The 14235-nt window shown below is 47.1% G+C and overlaps 1 protein-coding gene across 6 annotated transcripts in view; it reads right to left on the bottom strand.

Moving 5' to 3' along the window:
* SEC16A (SEC16 homolog A, endoplasmic reticulum export factor) overlaps nucleotides 1–4861 on the bottom strand; it is a 40602-nt gene extending 35741 nt beyond the window's left edge. For 3 of the 6 annotated variants that reach the window (XR_004692447.2, XM_035113153.2, XM_035113154.2), the window contains exons 1-2: nucleotides 4342–4519; nucleotides 3877–4073 (exon numbers count right to left, since the gene is read on the bottom strand). The gene's annotated coding sequence lies outside the window, so the exon portion shown is untranslated. Of the gene's footprint in view, nucleotides 1–3876; nucleotides 4074–4341; nucleotides 4524–4793 lie in introns of those variants that run through there. The other 3 variants (XM_060270569.1, XM_035113150.2, XM_035113151.2) reach the window with 3 other exon arrangements.
* Between the last annotated feature and the right edge of the window lie 9374 nt (nucleotides 4862–14235).

The raw sequence follows: 14235 nt of genomic DNA, 5'->3' as shown, positions 1-14235 counted from the left end.
TTGGTAACTCACTGGAATCCAGGGGGCTGTGTCTTGAAATCAGGGAGACCCTGCTGCAAATGTGTAAACGGGCACTCTCCTCATCACCTCTTTAAGTTTCGGTGCAAGCAACATGGTGGGGTGTATTAATCAGAAAAAAGATGTCCAACTAAACAGTGGCCCTCCAGATGTTGAGGGATGACCTCCACACACACAGCATCCCTGATCATGGTGGATTCAATTGTGTTTGAACAACAACAATACTCCCCCACTTTAGAAAAGCCTTGCTTTCTTCCTCTCATTTTAGGCCACAGTGTTGTACCAAACAACTCATCTTGGCATGTGAAGCCTGGAAAGTTAGCAAACATGACAGTAGGCTTTCCTAGGCTTACTTTCATGGCTGCCCTGAGGCTTTAAATCAGAACCAAAATCTTTCATCCTGTAATGCACTGCACTATTACGTGTTCCCAGAACACGTAATGTCCCCCCAGTCTTTCTGAAAAACTAAGAAGTTGTTGTGATCACTGCAAAATTCACATAAGAAAAAATGGATATTGCTTAGAACTCCCCCATTCTGAAACAGGTATGCACACAACAAAACAGGTAACCCTTCCAACCAAAGAGAAAGGCAAAACTCCCTCTATTTTTAAAATTAAAAAGAATGGGATCAGTGGATCTTGATGAGAGTCACAGGGGTGTGTGAAGATGAGCTTGGAAATTCTCGAGTTCTGAACAATGTTCCAAGAAAGGCAGAAGAACATTCCCCTGGGATATTTTGTTTAAGTATGACCTAGTTTAATTTTTATTAAAAGGTGCCGAATCAAGAGTTCTGAGTGGGGAGGAGGGACTACATGTGGATCAAATGCCCACATACAGTATGACTTGGTGGCAGTGCAGATGGAAACGATTCCAGCCTGGGTAGCTCAGTCAGTTAGAGCGTGGTACTGATAACACAAAGGTTGCAGGTCCAATCCCCATAAGGGACAGCTGTATATTCCTGCACTGCAGAGGGTTAGACTATGATCCTCAGGGCTCCTTCCTCTATGATTCTATGACTGCAGTTGATCTACACTGGACATTATGAGCTCCACTTTATTCTGCCCTACTTAGGCTTGATCTGAAGTTCCAGGTCCAGTTTTGGGCAGGTCCAGTTTAAGATTTCTAAATGAGGACAAATTTAGTGGAGAGCAAAAGAAATAGTCAACATCATGGAAAAATAAGTTTTGAGGAACTTGGAATGTTTACCCAACAGAAGAAAAGACTGTTAGACAGAATTACAGTGCTCTTTAAACCCCTGAAGGGTCATTATACTGGTATATAGAAGGGGGAAATGACTTGTTCCCTGCTGCCCCAGAGGGCAGGACTAAATTACTTACAAGTAATGGGTTTAAGTTCTAGGAAGAGAGAAAATCCAGCCCAATGTCAGAAGAAGCTTCTTGGCAGCAAGAGAAGCTGGAACGATGGAACCAATTATTGAGGGGAGGGGAGGATGCCTTCAGGTAGAGCCTGGGCCACCATTGCGGGTGGGGTGGGTGGGCTCTGGATTTCATGGAACGTAATACCCTATTTGTAAGGCACCATTGCATAAAGTACAATGCAGATGCACATGCCTTCAGGAAAGGCCACTAGATTTAGTTTTGGCTTTTAAAAGCAACACCTTCATGTCTTTATGGAGTTCACACCATCCATGTTTTCTTTGTGTGTGTGCGCGCGTGCACACACACATACCACCTTAAAACACACAAAGTTTTAAAGCAATATTTACAAAGCTTTCAAAGACTTGCTTATTTGCTTGAAGGAAATAAGATTTTATTCTTTACAACACATGTCTAACACTTTGTTCAGTGTCATATTTGAATTAAACAAACTCAGTGCACAAGCTGTTAGGAAATCACAGTTGCAAAGGTCAAAACAGATTCAGGAGATATCCTTTAATTGAACCAATTCATTTGGTTAGCTGTGTGAGGCTGTGATAGTAATAATAATAATAATAATAATAATTTATTATTTATACCCCGCCCATCTGGCTGGGTTTCCCCAGCCACTCTGGGTGGCTTCCAACAGAAGTATTAAAATATAATAATTTATTAAACATTAAAAGCTTCCCTAAACAGGGCTGCCTTCAGATGTCCTCTAAAAGTCTGGTGAATGAAGTCAAGAAATGTGAGATTTTTGAAATGAGGGTTTGGACTTTCAGGCCTTGGCTTCAGGCCAACTCATCCAAAAAGCTCCCTTTAAGCAAAATTAGGGCTGTTATTAGCCACAAGTTGTAAATGGCTTGGATGCTTCCTGGCTCAAAGAAAGGGCAGCTAGAAATTCCCAGGCAAACTGATTATGCTACCTGTCTATTCACCTCGTCTGACCACTAAACCAATCTCCAGGATTTCAAATAGGAGCTTCTCCCAACCTTACCCTCTGTCTGCAAGGCAGATCCCCTACTCTATAACCCCCCCCCAAAAAAAACCCTCTTAACTACACTCACAGGCAAACACCCTTTTTATCACCGCCAATAATTGTTTTGAGTGACTCAGAATGTGGGATTAGGATTTAGACCAACAAAGCAGTCCTGATGTTTTTACACTGCACTCCTTGATTGGCTCTCTTTTTCTCAGCACCTGTTTCTTTTTCCTGTAGGATGATGAGCAGAAACTCAACAGGTGATGCCATCTCTCACGGAAAAGAGTAAGAGTTGCACAAGTTTCAGGTAGGCAGCCGTGTTGGTCTGACACAGTCGACCAAGTGTTTGGCAGGACATTTCCATATATTTCCTGTGCAAAAATTTCCTTAGTGGTGCAAATCAGGTCTCACAGTTATGTTCAGATATCCTTCTTCAGAGTCCCAAGCTATCACTATTTAGGGGGAGGGTGCCTGCAGCAGAAGCCAAAATCTTGACAGGCTGTGGCTCAGTGGTAGAACACCTGCCTTATGCCAGGTTCAGTTCCTGGCATCTCCACATAGGGATGGGAATGGCCTCTGAACATGAAACCCTGGAGAATTGCTGCTGCCAGTCAGTGTAGACAATACTGTTAGAAGGACCAAGGGTCTGACTCAGTTCCCAGTGTTCCCATAAGGTTCATACCAGGCCAACGTTATATTCTTTTAAACTTCAGGTGAAAATCCTTTAAACTTTCCCAAACCACTTAGCTAACTTTTGTTGGCCTGTTCCAAGTTATATATAGCTTCTCACACTCATGGGTGTCCTGAAGCGACTTGCTGTAATACAGCTTGGGGTTTCAGAAATAGGTGGGTCCTTCCCAGGCCTACCTTGAATTGCCACTAGGGATTGAACCTGTGACCTTCGACATGCAAAGCAACTGCTCTACCTGGAAATCTGAAGCCTTTCCCAATCTACCTTTTACCTAGTCACATCATTTGGTTCATGCAGCTCAGCACTGTCAACACAGAGCAGCAGCACCACTGGAGAGCCTCTCAGACTCACAGGAGTTCCTAGTCTCACCATAGGAGTCTGTGCCTGCAGACTTTGTGTGCATAAATCTCAGGCTCTAACCACTGAGCTACATCCTCCCCTTAGAATAATTTTAGAATCCTCATGGTTATGAATAGAAGGGCTGAATTAAACAAGAATGCCACTATTTAACTTAGCACGAGTGGTGGCCGAACCTGGGGCCCTCCTGCGTGCATGCAAGAGAAGCCACAGCCTCGCCCTGAGAGGCTGATTTATTTCTCGTGAAGAAAGCCCGCCCGCGACCTTCGCCTCCTCATCCTTATAACCTTCTCCTTCATCACAATAGCATGCGATGGACGCAAGCGATGGTGGGAGAAAGGAAGGGCCTGCCAGGTAGACTGCCGCTGAGCCTGGAGGCCCCACCTTTATCCCCGCACCGGCCTACTACGCCCTCCCCTTCCTACGCCCCCGACACCCCCGGGGGGTCTCACCTGCTTACCGCCTGCTCAGCAGTAGTACAAGCAGCGCCAACCGGCTTCAACGGTGCCTCGGCGACAGACAGGCAGAAGCAGAAGCAGCAAACGCCGCCGCCATCTTGGAACATCCGGCAGCGCAGACGTGTCACGTACGCCCCTTACCATGCGCGTGACGCCATCACGGCCGGCCGTCCCCCGGCTTTGGCCGGCTCCTACATAAAGGTAGAGATGCATGTAGACTTACGAAAAGGGATAACAATAGACTCGTGCACAATTTTACTCCCGAGTTCACTTGCGAAGGTTTTTCTTTCCTTTTTTTTTTTACTCCGTGCCCCTTTTGCTCCCCTATGAGCTTTTCTAAGAGCCACGAGGACTGGAAACTTTGGCTGCCCGAAATGCCTTGCATTTAAAGCATATTTCCAATCCACCCCGCAAAGGACCGTGGGAATTGAAGCTTGCTTAATAGTGCTAAAACTGTACCTCTTAGGTGTGGTGAACTACAGTTCCCAGGATTCTTTCGAGGGGAGAATAGCTATGTACATTACAAAGATGTCTGCAAACGTGACATGAAGGTTGGCAACATCAACATCGCCGTGCGTGAATCCCTTGCAGACGATCACAGTGCCTGGATCCACAGCAGTGACCAGAGGAGGAATGACTGCTAGGAGGAACACAGAGAGAAGAAGCGCCATGGTGCACCTGTAACAGTGAAAAAGGGTGCCTTCATCTGCCCCAGATGCAACAAAACATCTCTCTCCCATATCGGTCTCTACAGCCACATAAGGCACTGTAACCTTCCAACAGCTTAACTTGAACTCCCAAAGGCACACGCCTCCATTATCTCCCGAGACAGAGGTATGCTAACAATGTACAGGTGCCCTTTCTTGGGTGGGTCAGAATCGATCCATAGAAGTTGGGACCAGAGCGCCTACCTGTCATCTGTGTTTGTGTTCCGGTGGGAGGAAACAGGAACTGAAGGATGGGCATGCTGCTCCTTCTTTTCTTATCTCTGCGGTTTCGTCCGCCGTCAGTAATTCGTTGCTTGGCGTTTGCGTCCTCCGCCCCCAACCCTTGAGTCAGTTAAAGGAGAGGCCACGGCGATCCCTTTAAGGAAGTTCGGAACTCTCCGGCGGGAGGAGGCGGAGAGAGCCGAAATCATTCACCGGCTTTTCAGCTGGGAATTTTTAGTGCTACCCTGTTTCCCCTTTTTTAATACGTAGTCATAAAGTAAGCCATGGCAGGGTTTTTAAGTATTTGAGAAATATAAGACATACCCCGAAAATAAGCCATACTTCCGCGCCGCGGAAACCAACCTCCACAGGCACCTCCACTCACAGAGTCACTCCATGCAGCCAGCACTGCAGGAGCACGATCAGCTATGATGAGGCGCTCCAAGAGCTCCGCTTAACAGCTGATCGCGCTCCCGCCTTGCTGGCTGCATCCCCGCGCTCTGCCTTCTCGTCCACCGCCATCCCTGCCACTTCCGTGCTTGCCGCCACTGCTGGGCTCACTGCTTCTTCCTTGCCTGGCCCGGCCAAGGAGCTTGGAGCGCCCTGCAGCGGCGGGCGGAGCGCATGAGCCAGCGGCCTCTGCCTGGCCCGGCCAAAGACGCCTGCCACCCCGCCACCCGGAACTGGGGGCTGCTGCAGCGCCGAGCACTCAAGACAGCCCAGCAGCGCCCTGAGCCAGCGCCCTGAACCATAAAAACCGTACCGGTAATAAAAAAATAAGACATCCCACCGAAAGTAAGCCACCCTGTGTTTTTTGAGGGGGGAAAAGTTATAAGACGGTGTCTTAAAAAGGGGGAAACACGGTAGGAGTAGGCTGGGTAAGCGCCCCACCGTGCCTCTGAGCATGGACAGAGTTGCCTCGCCCTACACGCATTTCTTGAGCTTGTGAGACCCGGAGGGAAGGACGCTCATTCCCCCCCCCACTTTATTTCAAACTCCCTTTATTTAGTTTAAAATTAAAATCATTTCCCCTTCTCCACAAAAGTTTTGCAACCCAAATTTAATGTACATGAAGAAGATGCCTGGAAATATTTTGAAGGTCAGGGTGGAAGTTCAAGCCATTTGTGCTAAAATGCTCCCCAAATCTGCATCTGCATCCTACTGAATAATAATCACAACAATTTATTATTTGTACCCCGCCCATCTGACTGTTGCCCTAGCCACTCTGAGCGGCTTCCAGCAAATATAAAAGGATAATAAAACATTAAACATTAAAAGCTTCCTTATACAAGGCTGCCTCCAGGTGTCTTCTAAAAGTTGTATAGTTATTGATCTGGCTGCCCCCCCCCACAATCAAGTACATATTTTTTGAAAACCTAACTAACTGACCAATTGTGTCACAGATAACTTGGTTCTTTCCCCCGCCCTGCTCCGCAACATAAAGCCTGCCCCTCTAAAATAAATCCTGGCTACGCCAATGCCTTTGACAGCAGTGAATCCAAAATGACCCCCAGGCTATGCATCTGGCCTTTCAGGTGCACTGCTACCCCATTCATTTATATAATATTTGTTACTAGCTGACCCGGCCACGCGTTGCTGTGGTTATTTCCTGTGATTCCCCCACCCCACCCTGTCCCGATCCATGACGTTGAAGTAAAATTTAAGCTGGTTCCTATGAACCCAGAGAAATGGATCCTGACCCAGGGAGAGCCCAAGGATCCAGGCAAGCAGGCACGATGTTGCCGCTGGCCGTAGAATGACAGAGACCAAACTAAGGCTGTCAAAAGCAAAGTACAGTTTATTAAAGAATAAAAAACTGTTGCAACAGGGTCCTTCCTCTCACGCAGGAGAACAAGGAAGGAACCCCAAACAAAGGTGTCTTGCCCTTAAAAAGAAATTTGAAATTGGTTTCAGCCCACCCCCCAGAAGCATCATCCATATGTCACAGAAGGGGTGTAGCCCAAGACCCCTCTCCCTAGATTCATCATAGGTACATCATGAAAGGGGAGGTCTGGTGGCAGTAATCTGAGCAGTCTGGACCCTGCCCCCTGCCCCCAAAACCTAATCAACAAAAAAGAGAGATATTTACATTTCCCTGTTTCCCAGCCAAGTTAATCACACCCTTTTGTCTGGCACCCAGGTATCAGGATGCCAGGGATTATCACTTTAATTCCTGAGACAATGAGAAGGTTCCCCCCACCCCCCTTCTTCCTTGCAGAGGAACACCTGGTCAGAGAGAGAGAGTCAAAATGGTGTCAGTCAGGCCTGTCTTCCTGTGCTGCTTCAGACATGTTTCTGTACATTCATGTACATGTTTTATGAACAATTATATATATATATATATATATATATATATATATATATATGACCTCAAAATTCTTATAACAACGTATCCTGCCCCTCCTCCCTCCACCCCGGCTCATCCCTGTGTTTCGGTAGGATACCCTTCCCTCTGTTGTCCCTGGGGAGTGTTGGCCCCTCCCCCCTGTATCTCCATACCTTGGCCCCCACCCTCGAAAAGGAACTGTTAGGTTCTGGGTTCTATTTCCCAGCATGCACTTTTGTCTGAACCCTCTGTTGTTCCTGGGGAGTGTTGGCCCCTACCCCTGGTATCTTCCTACATTGGCCCCCATCCTTGGAGAAGGAGCTGTCAGTTTCTGGGTTCCATTTCCCAGTATTTACTTTTGTCTGAGCCCTCTGTTGTCCCCTCCCCCCTGTATCTCCATACATTGGCCCCTGCACACGCATTGTGAACATTTCTATATGTTTAGATTAAGGATCGGGGGTGATGATGTGCCCTGGGACCCAGAGAACTACTTAAAGAATCCCAACCCAGGGGGGGGGGTCAAATAGTGAAGCCCCACAGCTCTGTAGCAACAGACAGGCCCAGACAGAAGGAGGGGGATCATATGGGCCACTTGGCGCGGGCCTCCGAATCCAAAGCGGGCCTCGGTCAGCATATTCACAATCAGTAAAATGAAAAAAGTAACGAAAGGGTTAAAAACAGGGACACATTATCTTATCTACCTGGACCGGGCCTCTGTCTGGCCCTGCAAGGGCCTGGCAACAGAAGGTGCGTTCTGAAGTACCTGAGTTGTTCAGTTCCATAAAAAACCCCAGGAAGTGGCAAGGGGAAGGTAGGGAATTGTAAATGGGGTGGGGGGGGTGCATTGCAAATATCTGAGGACTTAAACTGGGGAGAGAAAGTGAATGGTTGTTTTTTTAAAAAAAAAGACACAGAGGCTTACAATCAGTTGTTTCTCCTAAAATAAGACATACCCATAAAATAAGTCATATTTATTTTTGTCTTGTGGATTTTTGGGGGTAGTGGTGCTAAATTGTAAAGTAAAAACCCCTTGCAGTGTAGGGACCTACATAAATCGAAGGCCGTGCTGCGGTCTGTGGCAACCCCCCCCCCCAGGCAGGCCCCGACCTCCACTTGGCAATGTTGGTTCTTTGGTGGGTTTTTTTTGGGGGGTAGTGGTGCTAAATGGTAAAGTAAAACCCCTTGCCGTGCCCCCAAGTGTGTTGCTGTGGGTTATCCCCCTCCCTAGGCCTAGTGGAGGCCTGGCAGCCTGTCAGGGGCCTAAAACAAAGGCCTAGATAAAATGGCTGCCTTGGTGCATTTCAGTTGCTTGGTTGATGATGATGTCATTTGGTTTGTGGGTGTGGCTTATATTTCTCAGGAAGGGAGGGGGTGGAGGAGGGTACTATGCCACTTGAGGGCGCTGTTTGACTTGGTGGAAAAGCAGGTCTGCACCTGGGCAGGTGTGCCATTTGAGGGATTTTTGCCCCCAACAACGCTCTAGGAGTGGCCTGGATCGTTGTGTCAAAATTTCAGGACGATCGGTCAAGCGGTTACGGAGAAAAGTGTCGAACGGAATTTCACGATTTTTACATTTTTATATATATAGATTAACAAGTTCCCCTGCTTCGAATACAAAGCCTTTTTGTATTGTTTTGTCACTCTTTGTTTGCTGGTCTCCTTTGGGATGGGGTACAAATTTAATCAATAAATAAAGGTTGGAAGGCCCTGAAGGGGAGTGCATTGCTTTTGTGCTCAGGTCCTGTTTTTATGGGTTTCCTTTTGTGTAGGGTTGCCAGACGTCCGGAATTTCCCGGACATAGGCGGTATTCAGCCCCCAGTCTGGGTGGAAATTGCTGAAATGTCATGGCAGCCCATGTCAGTAGCATAGATTTTGGCAATTTTCATTTAAAACACCTCAAAAACTCATTTTATTTTATTTTTTAAAAAAAGCTCAAGAACTTTTCACTTATTGAAATATGGCAACCCTACTTTTGTGGCACCTGTTTGTCCTCTGTGAGGACAAGATGCAGGACTGGATGGATCCCCATCAGTGGTGGACTATCAAATGTAACAAGTGCCCTGTAAAATGCTAAATAAACATGGTGCCCTTGCCACCTCTCACACTCTGTTCTGCAGCATTGTTGTGGCATATCCTGCAGCACTGCAGCTACACTGATCACAGTAACCTAAAATTGCCTCTGACCACATTATTCCTGACCCAGCAGCCAGGTTCTTATTATCAATGACCATAGCTAAACTATGGAACTCGCTCCCGCAGGAGGCACCAATAGCCACCAACTTGGATGGCTTTAAAGGAGGATTGGACAAATCCACAGCGCAAGAGGAGACTACTGCTGGCTAATAGCCATGATGGCTGTTTACTCTTTACTGCCTCCAATATCAGAGGTGGATTGAATAGTTTGCAAAGGTGAGGGGAGTGCTGTTGTGTTTTCAGGATTCGCTTTGCGCATCTGGTTGGTTGCTTTGAGACAGGAGGTTGGCCTAGACAGGCCCCTGTGTTGAACCAAAGGTGAACTGTTCTGGAATATTTGCTAATGCCATACTGGTAGTCAAGATAAGCCCACAATTAATTGGTAGTTGTTGCAGCAATGAGCTCATATATATTCACTTGCTTTGATATAAGCTAGTTGGCTTGCTTTGATGTTACCCTTATCTGTGGGGTTTGGGGTGCTGGGATCTGAGCCCAGAAAGGGGAGCCATCTGTAATACTTGAGTTTTTGCCACCTATGCCCTCATCTGGTTAGGTGAAGTGATGGGCAGTCTTGTGATGTATGCTGCTTTGTGGATAAACCATCTCCTTGCTGCAGTGTCCGTCCCACATCTGTATAGGCTAGGAGAACTGGCAGGCTGCTTTGCGGTAAGTCTGCACCTTCTCTAGAACTTGCCATTCTGATGTTTCTGACATCCTTCTTTGCTATTCCTACACCCAACCTCTCCCATGACCTATAAAGACTTAAATGACTCAGGACCACAATACCCCAAGGACTGCCTCTCTCCATATGAACAGCTGCAATCACCATGTGAGGCTCTCTGTGAGAGGTCCAGAAGGTGACAACATGAGTGCAAGCTATCTCTGGGGTGGCTCCGCTTGTGGGATGCTCTCCCAGAAGGCTTCTCTGGTGCCTTCATTACATATCTTTAGGCACCAGGCATAAACATTCCTCTTTTCCCAAGAGTCCACCACCTTCTGAGAAAGTCTGTTCCACTGTGAAACACTATCATAAAGTTCTTCGTAATGTTTAGCTAGAATCTCCTTTCATGTCATTTGCTTGCACAACAGGACTTCCAGAGGATGTGGGGACTCTCCAGAACATATTTTGGGAAAACACTTGGGGGGGGGCTTTAGAAGTGAGGAGAGAAAGGTGAAGTCCTTATGTGCAAGAAGAAGTCCTTATGTGCAAGAAGTCCTTTTGTGCAAGAAGTGGTGTTGGATTCTGCCCCATGATTTGTTGAGCCAGATGGTGAGGAACCAGTTGCAAACAGTTTTTCTATCAGAAAGTTCTTCCTGATGTTAAGTCAGAATCTCCTTTCTTGTAACTTGAAGCCATTGGTTTGGGTTCTACCCTCCAGAACAGGAGAAAACAAGCTTGCTCCATCTTTCGTGTGACAGCCTTTTAAATATTGAAGATGGCTATCATATCTCCTCTCAGTGTCCTATTTCCTGGACTAAACATACCAATCTCCCTCAACCATTTCTTGTGAGGCTTGGTTTCCAGACCCTTGATCATCTTGGTTGACCTCCTATGCACATGTTCCAGGTTGGCAATATTCATCTTAGATTGTGGTGCCCAGAACTAGACACAGTACTCCAGTTGTAGTCTGATCAAGGCAAAATAGAGTAGGACTGTAACTTTCCTTGATTGGGCCACTATATTTCTGAAGGCAGCCCTGTTCAGGGAGGCTTTTAATGTTTAATAGATTACTGTGTTTTATTTTTCTGTTGGAAGCCGCCCAGAGTGGCTGGGGAGACCCAGCCAGATGGGCGGGGTATAAATAATAATTAATTAATTAAAGTAATAGCACAGCTAAGTATGTATTGTAATATACAGTTTATTGTATTGTATTACAGAGTTTATTTGAATGTACAAGTTCCAGCGGGGACGTCTATCATTTGCTGGTTCGGGGTGCAGGATTTGGATCCTCTGCCAGATTGGTTTCCGCGGGAGGGAATCCGTTCCATTGGTTCCCGCCAAAATGTATCTTTTCCCTGCTAGTCCTCTGTTATTATATAAACCCCAGTTTTCCCCATTCCTGTGTTCTGGCTCTTACCTGTTCTTTGAAGTAAAGAGATGTTGTACCAGATCCTCGCCTCCAGCTTCTTATCTGCACTGGGCTGAAATCACTGAATACCCACTACACAACAATATTTCTCTTGATGCAGCATTAGCCTATTTTGCCGCTGCATCGCACAGTTGACTCATGTTAAGCTTGAGGTCTACTAAGACCCCTAGATCCTTTTCACATATACTACTGACAAGCTAGGTATCTTATATTTTCTCCCTACTTATTATTGTATAACTGCAGAAGTGATACTGATATTGATAGATTACTGCAGTGCATTATACGTAGGGCTGCCTCTGAAGACTGAACTTCAGCCAATGCAGAATTCAGTGGCCAGGTTGCTCACCGGAGCAAGACTGTTTGAGTATATTACACTAATCCTGGCCCAACTGCACTGGCTACCAATTAAGTTTCCAGGCCCAATTCAAAGTGCTAGTTTTGACCTATAATGCCTTAAATGGCTCAGGACTTCAGTACCTCAACGACTGCCTCTTTCCATATGAACCTACCCGGATCCTGAGATAATATTCTGAGGCCTTTGTGTGCCTCCTCCCTGAGAGGCCCGTAGGGTGGCAACAGAAGAACGGGCCTTTTCTGCAGTGGCTCCCTGTATGTGGAATGCTTTCCCCAGGGAAGTTCGCCTGGTGCCTTCATTATACACCGTTAGGCGACAGGCAAAAACATTCCTCTTTAACCAGGTCTTTGGTTGATTTGACATTCTATGCCCTTTAGAAAGATGGGTTTTTTTGGGGGGGTATTGTTTTTATTTTGATTATGTACTTTGTGGTTTTATATTCTTTTTGTTTTTATATTTTTATCCTGTGAACTGCCCCGAGACCTGTGGGTATACGGTAGTAAAAGGTAAAAAGGTTAAGGACCCCTGGATGGGTAAGTCCAGTCAAAGGCGACTATGGGCTTCTCACGTTCATCTCACTTTGAGGCTGAGGAAGCCGGTGTTTGTCCACAGACAGCTTTCCGGGTCATGTGGCCAGCATGACTAAACCGCTTCTGGCACAACGGGACACCGTGATGGAAACTAGAGTGCACAGAAACGCTCTTTACCTTCCCGCCGCAGTGGTATCTATTTATCTATTTGCACTGGTGTGCTTTCGAACTGCTAGGTTGGCAGGAGCTGGGACAGAGCAACGGAGGCTCACTCCATTGCGGGAATTCAAACTGCTGACCTTCTTCTGATCAGCAAGCCCGAGAGGCTCAGTAGTTTAAACCACATAAATTCAATCTATATATATAAAAATGTAGAGGGTGCATGTTTGTTCCAACGAACCTTTCTCCACAACCGCTTACCCGATCGTCCTCAAATTTGCCCACAACATCGGGAGGGCATGTGAGAGCGTCTCTATCCACTTACATTGTCCATACACACACCTATACAAAAAATTGCCCCCTCCAGTGGACACCTAACAAACAACATCCAACATACTGCCAAAATCCTGCCTACTCCCCATCCACCCCACCAATCAAAATCCAACATACACCAAATCCCGCCCACTCCCCATCCACCCCACCAAACAAAATCCAACATACACCCCAAATCCCACCCACTCCCCACCCACCCCACTCAACAAAATCAAACATACACCCAAAATCCCGCCCACGGGCAAAATAATGGCCACTCTCCATCCACCCCGGGACACAGCCCACCCTGGAGAACAGACCTCTGCCAGGGACCAGGCCACCCCAACAGTAGCCCGCTCCCCAAGGACCCCCTCCCGCCACGGAGGTACCTACCCCAGAGATCCCCCCCACTCCCCAGAGATCCTCCCCATAGGCCTTCACCATCCTACCCAATCCACAATCCGTGCCCTCCGCTCATATCTCGCCCGATCCCCGATCCCCGCCCTCTGTGGAGATCTCCCCACCTACACAAAACAGCCCAGTGGGGCCTAAAGGGGAGTCTGAAGGGGGACTCTGAGGGCCCATTTAGGGCCTACAGAGGAGTCTGAAGGAGGACTTTTGAGGGCCCATTTCATAGACTAAGCCACAGTGGGGCCTACAGGGGAGTCTGAAGGGGGACTTTGAGGGCCCATTTCACAGACTAAGCCACAGTGGGGCCTACAGGGGAGTCTGAAGGGAGACTCTTGAGGGCCCATTTCACAGATTAAGCCACAGCAATGCGTGGCAGGGCCAGCTAGTAAATAATAAAATAGTAATAACACCGTGTATTCAATAGCATTGAGTGAGATTAAATGAGCAATGGATATCTATGTATATTTGCCTCTTTATAGTTTAGCCTCTGAGACTAGAGAACTGTATCTAGAATAGTTCATGACGTAATAACTGCCATAACATCAGTGAGGTTAACTCTATTCAAAGAAACAAACAGCTCAGGAAGTGAGGCCTTGTGAGCACAGGACTAAAGACCCCTGCCTTCCCACAGCTGCCTAAGTCTCTTTCTCCCTTGGATCCTTCCCAAGTAATCTGAGGCTCTGTGGATGACAGGCCTGTCTCTGCTCTTTCCTTGAAACTGAAGCACCTTGTGTTCCCGGTGTTCCTAAATGCTTAGCTTTTGAGTGTACAGTGGCTAAAAAGCTCTCCTTTCGTGCGGATGGAGTGGCTCCAGGACACTGGAGGTAGGGAACCTGCTGAGGCCTCATGCCACCCCCAAACACCTCGATATATATGGGCTGGGGTGTCCTTTTGAAACCTTGGAGAGTCACTGCCAGCCAGTGTTCACAATACTGAGCCAGATAGATGGAACTTTCTCTGAGGGCTAGATTCCATGAAGGTATGCTGGCTGTTTGCCGTAACACATTGACATGGAGACTCCATGAAGGGCTGGAAATGCCTTTGCCT

The sequence above is a fragment of the Zootoca vivipara genome, chromosome Z, assembly GCF_963506605.1.
Source record: "Zootoca vivipara chromosome Z, rZooViv1.1, whole genome shotgun sequence".
NCBI classification, from domain to species: Eukaryota; Metazoa; Chordata; class Lepidosauria; order Squamata; family Lacertidae; genus Zootoca; species Zootoca vivipara.
This window is presented reverse-complemented; position numbering and strand designations above follow the sequence as displayed.